We start from the raw sequence: 14,957 nt of genomic DNA on the forward strand, positions 1-14,957 counted from the left end.
CACGAGCGCGTGTCAGCAGAGCTTTCTCCACCGTGTGAAGAAAGGATCAGCTGTAATTGCCGCTGCCGTTTATCAGTGTCAGTCATCTGTGAAGAGTGCCAGCACGTAAGAGCCAATCGCAGCCCTTTCTGTTGAGCGCGTGACCAATCAAATGGAATGTAAAAAAAGAACTTGCTAGACAGGGCTCAGAAAGCGAGTGGAATATTTAGATTTGTTTATTTGCTATTAGTGCTCGTGTTGTTTAAAGGTACAGCTTATATATATGGTTGTATTAAAGGACAAGATTGTATTACAAATAGTTTATAAATATATTTATACATTTTAATACAAGAATTGCTGTGCTGTGTAGAAAATATCAAATTGTGCTTGGAAAGCATCGTCAGTGCATTGTGATATCGAATTGAAGGCATGATAATCGCAAATAAACCGTGAGACCAGTGTAGGTTCACACTTCTAATACTAAATACTATGAAGCAGTAAATAAGGAGTTTCATGAGGTAAAATTTGTAGTTAATAGTAAACATGATCCCCACGCTAAAGTATTACTATATACATTTCTCACAAAACCTCGTCACTTCAGCAGACATTTATTATCCCACTGAAGTATAAATTAGTTTTATGGAGGGATGCATTTTTTTAGGTTTCAAAAAGAAGAATCAGAATATGTTTAACATTATTTTAACACAACTGCTCCTTTTATCACTAACCTGTCCCTATCTTGCTACATGTATTTTTAAAGCTACAGTATAATCAGCAAATTGGTTCCTAAAATCTCATTTTTAATGATTCTGGATGCAGAAGGATGCTTAAACTGAATCTGAACTAACTGATGGAGCACTTTATGCGTGTCCTGCTGAAGCGAGTGCTCACAGTCCCCGACCGGGGAAAGGTCAGTCCATTGCTCATGTGTCATGTGTCCGGCTTAATGATGCCATTAAAGAGAAGAACAATTAGATGTGTATAAGCTGATTTCCCATTACACATCAGAGAGAAAAGAAAGAGAGAGAGGCAGAACAAGGGTGTCCTAATAACTTCCCTCTTGGCACATAATAGCGGTCCAGGAATTCTGGATGCAGACTGAGGATCAATTAGACTGATGGAAAAAGGAGAGTGAGTCTTGCTGACCAGGAAAAGAACTTCAGCTCATATAATACAAAACATGAATGATATCATAGTCTTGCTCTAGTGGTGAAACACATAATGCTGTTTTTTTCATCTGCAGTATATTTTCCATTATCAATTAGTTAGTGTGTTAGTCAGTGAACTGCTTAATGTTTGAATTGTTTTTTAAAATAGTTTTTAAAAGGACTCTTTTAAGAAATTATGAAAAAGTAAAGGTGTCATAGAATGGTATGTGGCTGGTATGTATTAGTTGAAAATTATTATTATTATTATTTTTTAATGAAATTACCCCTAGAAAAGAGAGCTCCATTTTAACCATATTTGGAATGGTCATTGGAATATTGTAATATCAAGGATCTCTGCTCCAACACTTCCCGGTTAATCAGATCTTGCTCTCTCTCTCTCATACACGCATACATACGCACACACACAAATGTGTTTCAAATAATCATACTTCATTTGCCAACAAAATATTTTAAGAAACTAATCAGATGGCTTGCATAAGAGAGGTTTAATTCAATTCAATTCAGCTTTATTTGTATAGCGCTTTTAAAATGTAGATTGTGTCAAAGCTGCTTCACATAAATGGTCATAGTAACTGGAACAGTGTAGTTCAGTTTTTAGTGTTTAAGTTCAGTTCAGTTCAGTTCAGTTTAGCTCGGTTCAGTGTGATTTAATCATTACTGAGAGTTCAAACACTGAAGAGCACATTCATCGATGCGTAGCTCTACCAATCCTGAACCATGCGAGCCAGTGGCGACAGCGGAGAGGGAAAAAAAAAACTTCACCTGATGGGAGTGAAGAAAAAAAACCTTGAGAGAACCAGACTCAGTTCGGCACGACCATTTTAATTTCTCCGCTGGCCAAAAGTCTTGTGCAGAGCTTCAGTCACCGTTTAAGTCTGGTATACACGTTGAGTGATCAGCGGGATGCACGCCGCCTGCCTTGCAAGTAGCCGTGCATTTATACTTCTGCATGCTGATTGTGTTGCTCTGCAATAACACTTCCGAAGCGCTAGCTGGCAGTGAGGTTTTTATGTTCCTCTGTGTCTTGCTTCTTGCAGGTGTTTTGCTATTTCTGAACGCAACCTTAATGTACAAGTAGCTAAAACTCGCTCATTCAGAGGCAGGAACCGGCGAATGCGTAACAAATTTGATCAAACACACAAAAAAAAAAAATCCATCTGGAGCTCCTTCATGGGACTTGACACTTGTAAACACTGGCTAGTGTACGTGTAGTTCGTTTTTTAAAAGAGGTGCGCATCAGCGTCGGTATTAGCCATGGCGACCATGACAAGGCTGCACCGGAACACACACATGCACTTGACGCAGAAGTATAAATCAGCATTTACTGTATTTTAGCTAAAAGGAGTGAGTGAGATATCTTTATGCCACCAGTGTAACCTATTTTGTCGTTGTTATGTAACCTAAGCTGTGTTGCAGATGAAACATAAGCTAAATTAGAATTACATTTTGATAAATAAGTGTAATATAATACGTTTACTATAAGGTTAGGTGAATTCAAATATAATGGTGAAAATGTTGTAATCTCACTAAAAAAAATGTCCAATCACACAGAGCCTGGGAGATTTTACATTCATAGGATTTACATAAGAACAAGAAAACAATCTTAATAAAGGCTCATGGACTGTCATTTCCATGTATTGAACCCTTATTTTTATGCATAAGTATATGCAGATATGCAAACTTTTATTATATGGCACCTCTAAAGCCACACTTTTTATAGACCATTTCTCTGCGTGAGGTTTTAAAACCCCATTATGGGTGATGTAAAGAACATAATTTATTAATCTGCCTTTAGATTGTATTTTATTTATAATAAAACCAAAAACAATTATGAATTCTATATTAAAATATTATCTTAATTTATATTTGAAAAAAACTTAGATTTTCCACAGGCCCTGTAACACCTTTATGTCCCCAAACCCAGAATGAAAACCTCTCATATATAATGTTGTTTGGCAACATCCACAAAACAAAAGAGGATTGAGATTCAGCTAGTCAAGCACAAGGTGCAGGACAACCTAATAGAGCTGTAGCTCACCTCCTACACATGCACACACGCACACACACCTACACCTACTCACACACTCACTCAACCACAGTCCGCACAAGTGCAAGGGCAAATCTTCTCTCTAACTACAGCTGTAGGACCATTTCACTAGAGCATGTACTCTAATGCATGCAAGGCAAAAAGGCAGAGAGAAAATAGCTTCGATCTGACAAGACAACAGACAGGTGGAAAGCACTCTGGAGAGAACGTAGGGGGAAAAAAAGAAAAATGGTTTACAACTCTTTCTGTCTCTGACTTTAAAAAAACGTATCTGCAAACCACAATATATAGTTCATAAAGAGACATAGGCTGCTTTAATGTTGGCACAAAAAAAAATCTGATTTTTTTTTATCTTACATCTGACTAAGATTAGCACTTGTTGCACAGGTGTACACACAAAAATCTTGGGGAAAAATCTGCACAAGATTCCATTTACTCTACATCTGTTCATAAACATGGTTTTAAATCAGTTACATATACAATATCAGAATATCTGAGCTGTGTCTAAACATCTATATCTGATTCTCTGTGAACTTTAAATGTCGTATTATGAAGCACATATTCCTGTGCAGTACTGTATGTGCTCGCACAATTGAGATGAAAACTTTATATTAGTATAAAATTGAACACATAAAGAAACATTCAGGACTATAGAAACCTGCTCTCAACCTCTGCCCTTTGAATTGCATAAATAAACCAGCTTTGCTCCTGAACGCTACATTATATTTCACTGAAATGAGCAGATAACTTCACTGGTTTGGTAAAAACTCACAGCTTGTACAGGTCATTCAGATACACTATCTTTTATGAATAAATTCAGACACACAATCTATTTATATATTGAACATCTGTTCAAGACGCAGGTTCATCAGAGATGTTTTACAGACTCAATGGCTACATTAACATGCACCCAAATAATCCGTTTATAATCAGATAGACTGTTCAATTGGATTCAAAATGGTTCATGTAAACACCTTTATCCATCGGATTAAGCTCGATTTGACTTGGAAGAGGTGGTTTATTCCTAAACTCTTTAGGGGCTTTTAATTGGAGTATATATACATAAACACATACTGTACACAATTACAATGTTTAAAGTTCATGCAAACAGATCTGTGATCAGATTCAATTCATTCAGCCTGATGAAAATGAGTGCATGTCATTAGCCATTATCACTATTTGCACTTGTACTATTTGCGACAAATACAGCCCAGTGTGATGTTGCACTCTAACTTGTGTGATATTGCTGAGCACTATACATAATATATTACACAAAAACCCCAAACAGGGACATTTTTGCACCAATATCTTGAATTGTAGGAGGTATAGATTACTGTATTGTGTAGTCTTAATCATTCAGTCAGCTATTGCCCTGCATTATGACCAGCACCAATCAACTGTATGAAATGAAAGATGAGATCTGGGGTAGGTGCATTAACTGCATCAAAAACAAACACTTTCATGTTTGAAAAAACAAACACTTTCTTTGTGTAATTTTTTTTGATTGTTTAACTAATTAACTCTGTTAACACATTAAAATTACAATAAACTAGTTTACAGTGAAAGTAAACAGGTGCTAAAAAAAGGAGATCAGATCTGCAGTGTAAGCAACGCCAGAAAGAAAACGAAGCACATTAGAATAGTAGATTTTGAGTCCATGCTCTCACCCTAAACCCAACTGCCAAGATCATCTCCCCAAGCAAACTTGTTTGGTAAATGATCTCGGGTCGAGCGTCGCTATAGAAACCATTCTTTGCCCTGTCGATTGGGCGCTTGTGGAGCGATAAAAGGAACAAATGGTGGCGATGCTGCCTGGGCCGGAGGGATTAGAGAGGTTAGAGAGGAACAACCACTCGCCGGGCCAAAATGGCGGCTTGATCCAGACACTGATTTGTGTGTAGCGACACGTGTCTGCTCTGAGGGAGATAAGTGGAGTCTTCCAGAGGCCCCCAGCAGCATTTCCCATCTTATCACGCTACCGTCACAAAAAGCAGCAGAGCAAAAAAAAAAAAGGCCACTCAAAGCCAGAATGGCATCGAGTGTGGAAGGAGAGGATGTGAAAGAACGTAGAACAACTGATTTTAAAGTTATTTTTTAGTAACTTAGAACTCACAAAATGTTCAGTGTTACATTTTAGTCAATCTCACCAGAAAGAATTCTAGACATGAATACCTGAATGATTTTCTGTAAAGAGAGAGAGAAATAAATGTGAATAGGCCTTTACTACTCTTCAGCTCAAATGCATATTATATGAAACTATACTGTTTTACCTGTTTTACTCAGACTGGGTTTGGTGCAGTAGGACTGGTGGGTTAAATATATTTATATTACTTTGAAATATTTATATTATAGTTATGGTAGGAAATGTACAAAATATATTCATGGAACATAATCTTTACGTTATATTCTAATGATATTTGGCATTAAAAAAATCTATTATTTTGACCTGTACGATGCACGTTTTGATATTGCCAAAAATATACCATTACTTCTTGTGGTCCAAGGTTACATAAATCCAAAAATGTATTAAAAAAAAAAAAAAAAAAAAAAAGAGTAACACTTTATTTTGAAGGTCCCCTATAGTCATGTGTTGGACTTGCAAGTACAGCACACGCCAACCTGTGTTAAACAGGTTACAAATCTCGTTACAATTATCCAGTAAGAGTTAGATGACACAAGTTCACTTACAAAGTTAACAGAATATTTAAAGGAGACGATGAATTCTAATATGACTGAGGGTGCTTTCACACCTGTGAATCAATTCAGTTGTTCCGAAACAGAGATTACAAATGTTACATTGTTGCTCTTTGCTCTTGGAGCGGTTTGCTTTCACACTGCAAAGTTTCTAATCGGACCAAAAGAGCTAAAACAAGTCACGTGCGAGTAAACTCTCCTCACATTGGTCAGAGTGTCAGGGTTTATTTTGTAGCGTCCCGCTCAGCTGTCAGGAGAGGTGGTGGTTTGGTGGTGATTGACAAGGTGCGCGCGCGACGTGTCTGAGGAGAGATGCGGTGGAGAGGGGAGAGAAGGGTGCGCGACGATGCCTATTTGAGGACCGGGAGGGAGACGCGAGATTACCAGGAGATCATCACTCGTTTGCGGGCATCCGGAGACTCGTGAAACTTCCTGCCCTACTCATAATTCTCTCTTCATATAGCCGTAAGCCTATTACATATCCATAAAACACTGTGATATAACCGCGCTCGGATCGGATCGCTTTCTCACTGCAATGAAACCGCTCCAGGGTTCGTTTCAATCGAGCCGAGACCACCTCACTCAGGCGATCTCGGAGCGATTAATTTGGCGTGGAACAGAGCGCGATTGCCCTGTTCACATATGTCAAACGAACCGCACTAACTGGGCAAATGAGACAGGTACCGAAACAAAAGTGTAGGTGTGAAAGCACCCTGAGACTTACTGATATATAGAAATAATAAGATATCCAGAGTACAGCTGCACAATTAACCAGAAAAAGATCACAATCTACCTACACACAATCTTAATCCAGCATCTCTACGATTCAGCCAATTATGTTTTTAGTTCAGGAGAAGAATAAAGAAGGTCAAATAAGTCTTCATGACATGGACACCTACAAATAGTTTTGAAAAAGTTACATACTGTATTTATAAGGTATAATTAACCCAAAAATGACTATTCTGCCCTAATGCAATGATGTATTCATGTCCACGAAATGACACATGAGCTGACGCACTGTTTGTTTACTTCCGCAAATGAGTGAACAGAACCTGCATAGGCTGTGAATAACAGGTAATAAAGTTGTAAATAACGTCATTTTAAGTCACTATAACTACTCTAGCCTTTATAATGTTGAATATAATGCAAGCAGGAATCTGACAAATGTTTCATTTTACCAGTAAAAAAAAAGGCCTAATAGTGTTGTCAGTGACAGATTGCAAGCATGTGTCCCAAACACAATAATTCAACTTCAGAATTATTAATAGCATTCTGATGTCATCGCTTTACTGTGAATTAGTGACCAGGGCATATATAAAGTCCGTTCATATTAACCTTTATTTTGCATCTACAGAATCGTGAGAAAATCGTTCTCTTAATTTTAAGCCAAAAAATTGGGAATCTCATTTTAGCCAGAATCATACAGCCCAACTCCAGAGTTATGTTGTGATTTACATCTGTGTTTATATATTAACAATAATTACTAATGCCTGGCCAGCACACAGCCCTGTTTATCACACAAATAGAGTTTCTCTGAATCTTCAATCTTGTAAGATCGAGACAGAAATAGAGCAAGCAAGAGTGGTAATTATAGAAGAAAGAACCGCATTAGGTCAGATATGTCTCTCTTTCTTTCTCTCTATATATGTGCACTGAACATAATGAAAGGATTTCAAGCTGTCCTAATGGGAAAAAAAAGAAGGCGTTCAGATCAATTACAGAGAAACGAGGCTCCAACAAAGGTCATTATTGCAGTCGTTGCCTCTATCGCTCTTCATGGGGAGGAAGCAGATGATACGGTGTACGCGATGAGTGTGAATGTGCTCTCGTTGTGATTTTGATGGATTGGAGTGATATGAAGAGACAGAGAGGAGGAAACACAAGCAGAGATCCCCGTCTTTTCATAAAGATATATGTACTCGTGGTCATATCTAAAGGCTGTGTGATTAAAGTGTTATCCGATCACAGGAGAACACTGGGTAAAAAAGACAGCAGGAACGAGCTGTGATAATCCTGTTGGCTTGTGAATGTGTGGGCTCTATATTTGCTCTGGGAGATTCGGAGAAGGACAAAAGCTGTGATCAATACTAATCGTAGCTCTCGCTCCAGCTGCGGGCTAAAGCACACTTCACGACACATGTGCGAGACTGTGAATAGAGAGAGGAAGATGGTCATTGGACTCGAGAGACATTCGACTTGTAATGTGGATCAAGTAAATGTGGGTGAGAGACAGCTTTTACGGGCATTTTGAGAATCAGCAAGCACACATGCGGAATCTGTGGCTTCGGGATTTCAAAGAAGCAATTCTACAGGACTGCGTTATTTATTTTTCACAAAGTTCTAGCTTCATGCACACACATTCACGTCTCCCTTAAAATGCATAAGACTCCAACTTTAGATTAATACAAATGATTAAACTCTACAAAGTGTCTGTGTGCATATACAGTTAAAGTCAGAATTATTAGCCTTCTTTTCTCTACCAAATATTTCCCAAATAATGTTTAACAGAGCAAGGAATTTTTTGTTGTATTTCATATATTTTTTTTCTTCTGGTCAATTGTGTAGAGAACAAACCACTGATATACAATGGTATACTATATACCACATGGCATGTCTAAAACAGACCAGAGGAAGTGAAATCACTTGGAGCAAGTCACATGCAATTTTTTTTCATGAACTTTACAGTCTGTTAAGACTTTTTAGTGCTGATGTTACAAAGTTGACCAGAACAGCAACAGACACAAAATGTGTTTTTTTTACCACTGAAATATAAAATTTTACAAAAATAATTTTTTTATGCAAAAGCTTTTTTACGTAGTAGACTACATAAAAAATGGCTTAATTATTAAAAATTAAAAACAATAATTTAAGCTAAACATATGACTTAAGAGGCATTGACAGTGTAAAATAGGTATAGACTTAAAATTTTATATTTTCCAAATGTCCTTAATTAATATTATAATTCGTTCATTCATTTTCTTGTCAGCTTAGTCCCTTTATTAATCCGGGGTCGCCACAGCGGAATGAACCGCCAACTTATCCAGCAAGTTTTTATGCAGCGGATGCCCTTCCAGCCGCAACCCATCTCTGGGAAACATCCACACACAGTCATTCACACACACACACAAACACACACTATGGACAATTTAGCCTATCCAATTCACCTGTACCGCATGTCTTTGGACTGTGGGGGAAACCGGAGCACCTGGAGGAAACCCACACGAATGCAGGGAGAACATGCAAACTCCACACAAAAATGCCAACTGAGCGGAGGTTCGAACCAGCAACCCAGCGACCTTCTTGCTGTGAGGCCAACGTGCTACCCACTGCGCCACTGCGTCGCCTAATGTTATAATATATTAATTAATTAATATTATAATATTTTCATTAATATTGTAATAATATTATAACGTTATAACTGTTGCATATATCTTTTCATAGGACAACACTGTAGAAATGACTCTTTGACACAATGATTAGTAGTCATTGTAAAGTGTGTATAGCAGTGTAAATTTATTGTCCTCTCAAAATAACTACAAATACAGCCAATAATAGCTGAACCCCTGGCAACAAAAGTGAGTACACGCCTAAGTGAAAATGTCAAAATTGAGCACAATTAGTCATTTTTCTTCCCCTGTGTCATGTAACTCATAAGTGTTACACTGTCTCGGGTATCCACAGATAGCAGGTGAGATTAATTTGGTATAAAAGCTCTTCCACTCTCTCAACCAGGCCACTGAATGTTCAACATGCCACTTTATGGCAAACAACTCTCAGAAGACCTGAAAAACTAATTGTTGCCTTACATAAAGATGGCCTAGGCTATAAGATGATAGCCAACACTCTGAAACTGTGCTGCAGCACAGTGATCAAGAACATTCAGTGCTTTAAGAGGTCAGCCTGTCAGTGCTCAGACCATACACCGCACACTGCATCAAATTAGTCTGCATGATTGTGGTCCTAGAAGGAAACCTCTTCTAAAGACGATGCAAGAAAGCTTGCAAACAATTTGCGACAGACATGCAAACTAAGGACCAGGATTACTGGAACCATGTCCAGTGGTCTCAGACCAAGATGAACCCATTTGGTTCAGATGACGTCAAGTGTGTGTGTGGCGGCAACCAGGTGAGGAGTACAAAGACAAGTGTGTCTTGCCTACCATTAAACATGGTGGTGGCAGTGTCATGTTCTGGGGCTGCATGAGTGCTGCTGGCATTGGGGAGCTACATTTCATTGAGGGAAACATGAACTCTAACATGTACTTTGACATACTGAAGCAGATCCCTCATGAAACTGGACTGTATAGCAATGTTCCAGTATGATAATGACCCCAAACACACCTCCAGGATGACCACTGGCTTGCTAAAGAGGCTGAGGGTGTAGCTGATGGAATGGCCAAGCATGTCTCCAGACATAAACCCCATAGAACACCTCTGGGGCATCCTGAAAAGGAAGGTAGAGGAGCACAAGTTCTCAAATGTCCACCACCTCCATGATGTTGTGATGGAGGAGTGGAAGATAATTTCAGTGGCAGCCTGTGAAGCTCTGGTCAACTCCATGCCCAAGAAAGTTAAAACCATGCTGGAAAATGAAGGTGTCCACACAAAATATTGACATTTCACATTTTCACTTAGGGGTGTACTCACTTATGTTGCCAGGGGTTCAGCTATTATTGGCTGTATTTGTAGTTATTTTGAGAGGACAATAATTTACACTGCTATACACACTTTACACTGACTACTATTCATTGTGTCAAAGAGTAATATCTGCAGTGTTGCCCTATGAAAAGATATAAATAAATATTTGCAGAAATGGGAGGGGTGTACTCACTTTTGTGACATACTATATATATATATATATATATATATATATATATATATATATATATATATATATATATATATATATATATATATTTAGACGGCACAACCCATACACTATACATGCAATGCTAAAAACACCCACATATATGGGTATATATTAAAATAACTTATTTTTCATCTTTAGAATGAAAAAGAACATCTTTATTCATAGCCACTCACTACTGGGATCTTGTTGAGATTTTAAATGTGGTTTAAGGATAATGTGAAAATAATTTGGAAATGTGGTTAGTACAAATTCAGAGAGCACAAGTCAAATTGCTACCATTTCAGAGATAAATGTCTTCATTTGAAGTAATATTATATGCCATAATGAGCACTTAAAATGAAAAGTTGAATTTTCATGTCCTCCTCTAATAGCAGAAATAATCAAATAAATATCTTAGTGACGATTTATTTAGCATGAAGATTCATTTGTAAACCAAGTCTAAAAGTGAAAATAAAAATGAAATGAAAACTTTAAGCATAGAAAAAAGCAAATGAAAACAGTAATGAGTCCTTTAAAACTAAACAAAGGCATGGCTAAACGTGCACATTAACACTTGTTTGTGAGACAACTGTTATTTAAATTTCAGTAAAAGCTGCAAAAAATCCAAACAAAAAAGCTATTAACTGATACGAAAAAACAACAATTAGATGTTCTCACAATGCTAATTAAGTTTCAAAAACTATTTTCAGCCTAAAATGAAAACTAGCCACAGATGGTAGAAATCTTAACTCAATTTAGCACACTTGCTCAAATTGAAACTCTGCGTACATTACCTCCTATGCAAAAAAGTCATCAGATTCCAGCAGATGTGTAGGACATGTAGAGTGTGTCTGTGTGTCCCTCACTGGTTCAGATTCAAAGGGGCTGTTCATTATACGCCACATTCATTTGGCTAATTAATGAGCAGCGTCTTGAACCCCATATTGATCTGCATCTACTTCTCCTCATCCTGCGTCAGTCTCTCCTCTCCCTCCTCCTGTGTCTGCCTCCATACTTCACCTTTCTCTCCTCACAGTCTCTCTCTCTGTTTGCTTACAACTCTCATTCATTAACTTAGTACTGCGAGGGTCAGCCCAATTATACAAGCATGAAAGCAGGACCCTCTGAAGTACCTTATCATCCACAGATATGATTTGAGAGGATGCCTCCAAGCAGCATTTAACTACAGGCTACGTGCACAAATGGGCAAAAGCAAGAAAATGTCCATAATAAAGTTAATTATATGCAAAGCTACATTTAATACACATAAATATATATATTAGCTGTGATGTAGTGTTTTGTTTGTGCATTAATATATTTCAATTTGCAATGGTACACAATGCAATTTAATTGGTAGACTAATGAATTCCTCACAGGATGTTTGAGTCACGCTTCTAATTAACTCAAAATTGGTCTAAAGAATATTTCTTGCTGGGAGAGAAGTTTGCTTAGGAACTGCAGGTTGCTCCTAAATTAGGCCAATTGAGAAAACACAGTGCAATTTGTTTGGTTTAGTCGAGTCGGTTCACTCCAGATAATTTAATAGCAAGATGTGGTTCTGATTTGAAGGAGAGTAATTCCAATGCTCCAGTTAAAGGAACACTCCACTTCACCAAATAAAACATTTTTACCATTTTTGAATCCATTCAGCTGATATCTGGGACTGGTGGGAGCACTTTTAGCTTAGCATAGATAATTGAATCGGATTAGACCATTAGTTTCTCACTCCAAAATGACCAAAGAGTTCAGATAATTATCCTGTTTAAAGCTTGACTCTTCTGTAGTTACATCGTGTACTAAGTAAATGAAAAGTTGCTATTTTCTAGGGCAGGGGTAGGGAACCTATGCCTCGGGAGCCACATGTAGCTCTTTGACTAAAATATGTGGCTGTCCAGCTGATTTTCTTCAGTAATATTCCAGGTTAAAAAAATAGAACTGTTACTAGAAATAAGTTTCCTATTGAAAATACAATTACAATTCCCTTTATATTGTATTTTATAAGGCAAAATGAAAAAGAACTCGCTTCACAATAAAAGGACAATTCAACAAATGCGCATATGAGGTGCTGTGGTTTAACTTGAATCGTGACAACAATAAGGGGCAATTTATATTTCTTACATTTCTATGGTAAATTTCTATGGTAATTTACATTTCTCTTGTAACCTCACGCATGTAAATTCAAACATTCATGAGTGGCGTTGGCAAAAAGTCCTTTCTTTATCCATTAAGATGCGTCATGTTTGTTTATTTTTAAGCTGTGCATGGACATAAATAATAGTGAAGGTTTTGTTATATACACACACCACATTTGGCTATTTTGCTCTCAACGCATTTGATAAAAAAATCTGAAATGGTTCTTTGATAAAAAAAAGGTTCCTGACCCCTGTTCTAGAGTGATATGACAAGGAATTAAAATACCTATATTTCAGTGATATGACTAGGAACTTGAACCTTAAATACCTCTTTTGCACAATATTCACCTTTAATACCTCTCTTGCACAATATCCTGGAAAACATTGCTCAGTCTCAAGCAAAAGTACTTGTACAGCCTGTCTGATGTATATAGTTAAGTATCTTGTAGTACTGTATACGTATGTTAGATATGCGTAGGCTTTTTTAAAAACAGCTCTTTTGTCCAGTGTTGTGTTTGTATTTATGATTCATTTATGTAGCAACGTGGTCCTGCAGGACATGACATTTAGTTCCTCTGTACTGTATGTCCACACATGTAGCGGAATGAGAATAGAGTGGTGGAACTATGATGTTAATTTGTATGCAAAAACCCAAAAGTGAGTTAGCATTTTAGCAGTTCCGGTTCCCTTGTCCCAAAGTTAATCCCCAAGTTAATGGGTTTTTGAACTGGATTTCGATTAAATCACTTAAATAATGTTTGTGGCTAACACAAACTCAAGATACTTTCACATTTTATTCTACGACATAAAACACATCAGTTACATCACACTCTTGATTTTGCAAACTATTAACGCTTTTTTAAAAAGACAGTTGCTTTTAAGTTGCTAAATTGGACTATACATAGGTGGTGTCGGAGACATTACATGTCATGGAGCTGAACTGGTCTGAAACGCAGCCCGCTTGCATTGGACATTTGGATGTGTCTGTTATTTAAGTATTTTCATAAATAGTATTTTATGGTTTGTAGTATTTTTCTAATTGGGATTTCACATTGTTTGTAGATAATGCCTTAGTGCTGCCGGTCTCTTTCCTGCTCTCATTAATGCAAATGTGTGAATAAATGTGTAAAAATACATACATATTAACTGTCATTTTAACTTGATCAATTGATTTTTCATAATTTTTTTTCTTCATCATAGGAATAAAAATGTCATAACATATTTACTCCTTAAAATGTATAGCATAAGTGACTGTAAAGGCTGCTTTTCACAGTACTTCATGACTAAAAAAAATTATATCAAATGTTGTTTTGTGTCCATGATGGAACTTGCAGGCATATAGACTTGTCCTTCACGCCTGATTTCTGTCATCTGTTACTAAGGTAAGCGGGTTGTATTCACGCGAGCGATACACTTATTAATAAGGCGAGAGATTAAATCTTAGTCATGGGCTTTATTTCTAAAAATAAGCTTGAAAAGTTGTCTTTAGCAGGGTGGTGCTGACATCACAGGCGAGCGCCCCGAAGGCACTGTAGTCCGTTTATAGCCTAAGGTTAGCTTTGAAATTCTTGCATTTGCATTTAAGATCCAAAAATGCTCAAAGTTGTATTTTCGTGTGAGGGTTATCCGGTTGGTCAAAACATGTAAGTGTAATGAACAGTGTTTAAACACAGAGCTTATTATTTGTAATTCTATAGGATTTTATCTAGGGAACCAGTTTTAAGTTAGCAGTTGATTACCTTATAAGATTACGTCATAGTTCCTTCACTCTATTACTTGACTTGAACTATACACTCATTCCAGTGTCAAGTCAAAGAACTCTGCTGCCAAACTATGACCATGATAACAGAGCTCCCTTTGCAAGCAGGTGGTCACACTGGAAGTTATTTGATAGAGAAATGTTTCAGGTGCTGTGCAATATAATCTTGGTCTTAGTAGACAACGTAACTACAGAAGAGTCAAACTTGAAATAGGAAAATTATAAAAATTTTTTGGTCATTTTTGATCGAGATGCCATTGGTCTAATCTGATTTAATGATATATGCTAAGCTAAGCTAAAGGGCTCATGCTAGACTAGAAGATCGGATG

The 14,957-nt window shown here is 37.2% G+C and overlaps 1 protein-coding gene across 3 annotated transcripts in view; it reads right to left on the reverse strand.

Moving 5' to 3' along the window:
• itfg1 (integrin alpha FG-GAP repeat containing 1) overlaps positions 1-14,957 on the reverse strand; it is a 228,834-nt gene that overhangs the window by 27,369 nt on the left and 186,508 nt on the right. Inside the window, exon 15 of one of the 3 annotated variants that reach the window (XR_012383481.1) lies at positions 14,062-14,816. The exons of the other annotated variants lie outside the window; for them this stretch is intronic. The gene's annotated coding sequence lies outside the window, so the exon portion shown is untranslated. Of the gene's footprint in view, positions 1-14,061; positions 14,817-14,957 lie in introns of those variants that run through there. 3 annotated transcript variants of the gene reach the window in all.

Source organism: Danio rerio, chromosome 7 (assembly GCF_049306965.1).
Source record: "Danio rerio strain Tuebingen ecotype United States chromosome 7, GRCz12tu, whole genome shotgun sequence".
In the NCBI taxonomy this organism is placed as follows: Eukaryota; Metazoa; Chordata; class Actinopteri; order Cypriniformes; family Danionidae; genus Danio; species Danio rerio.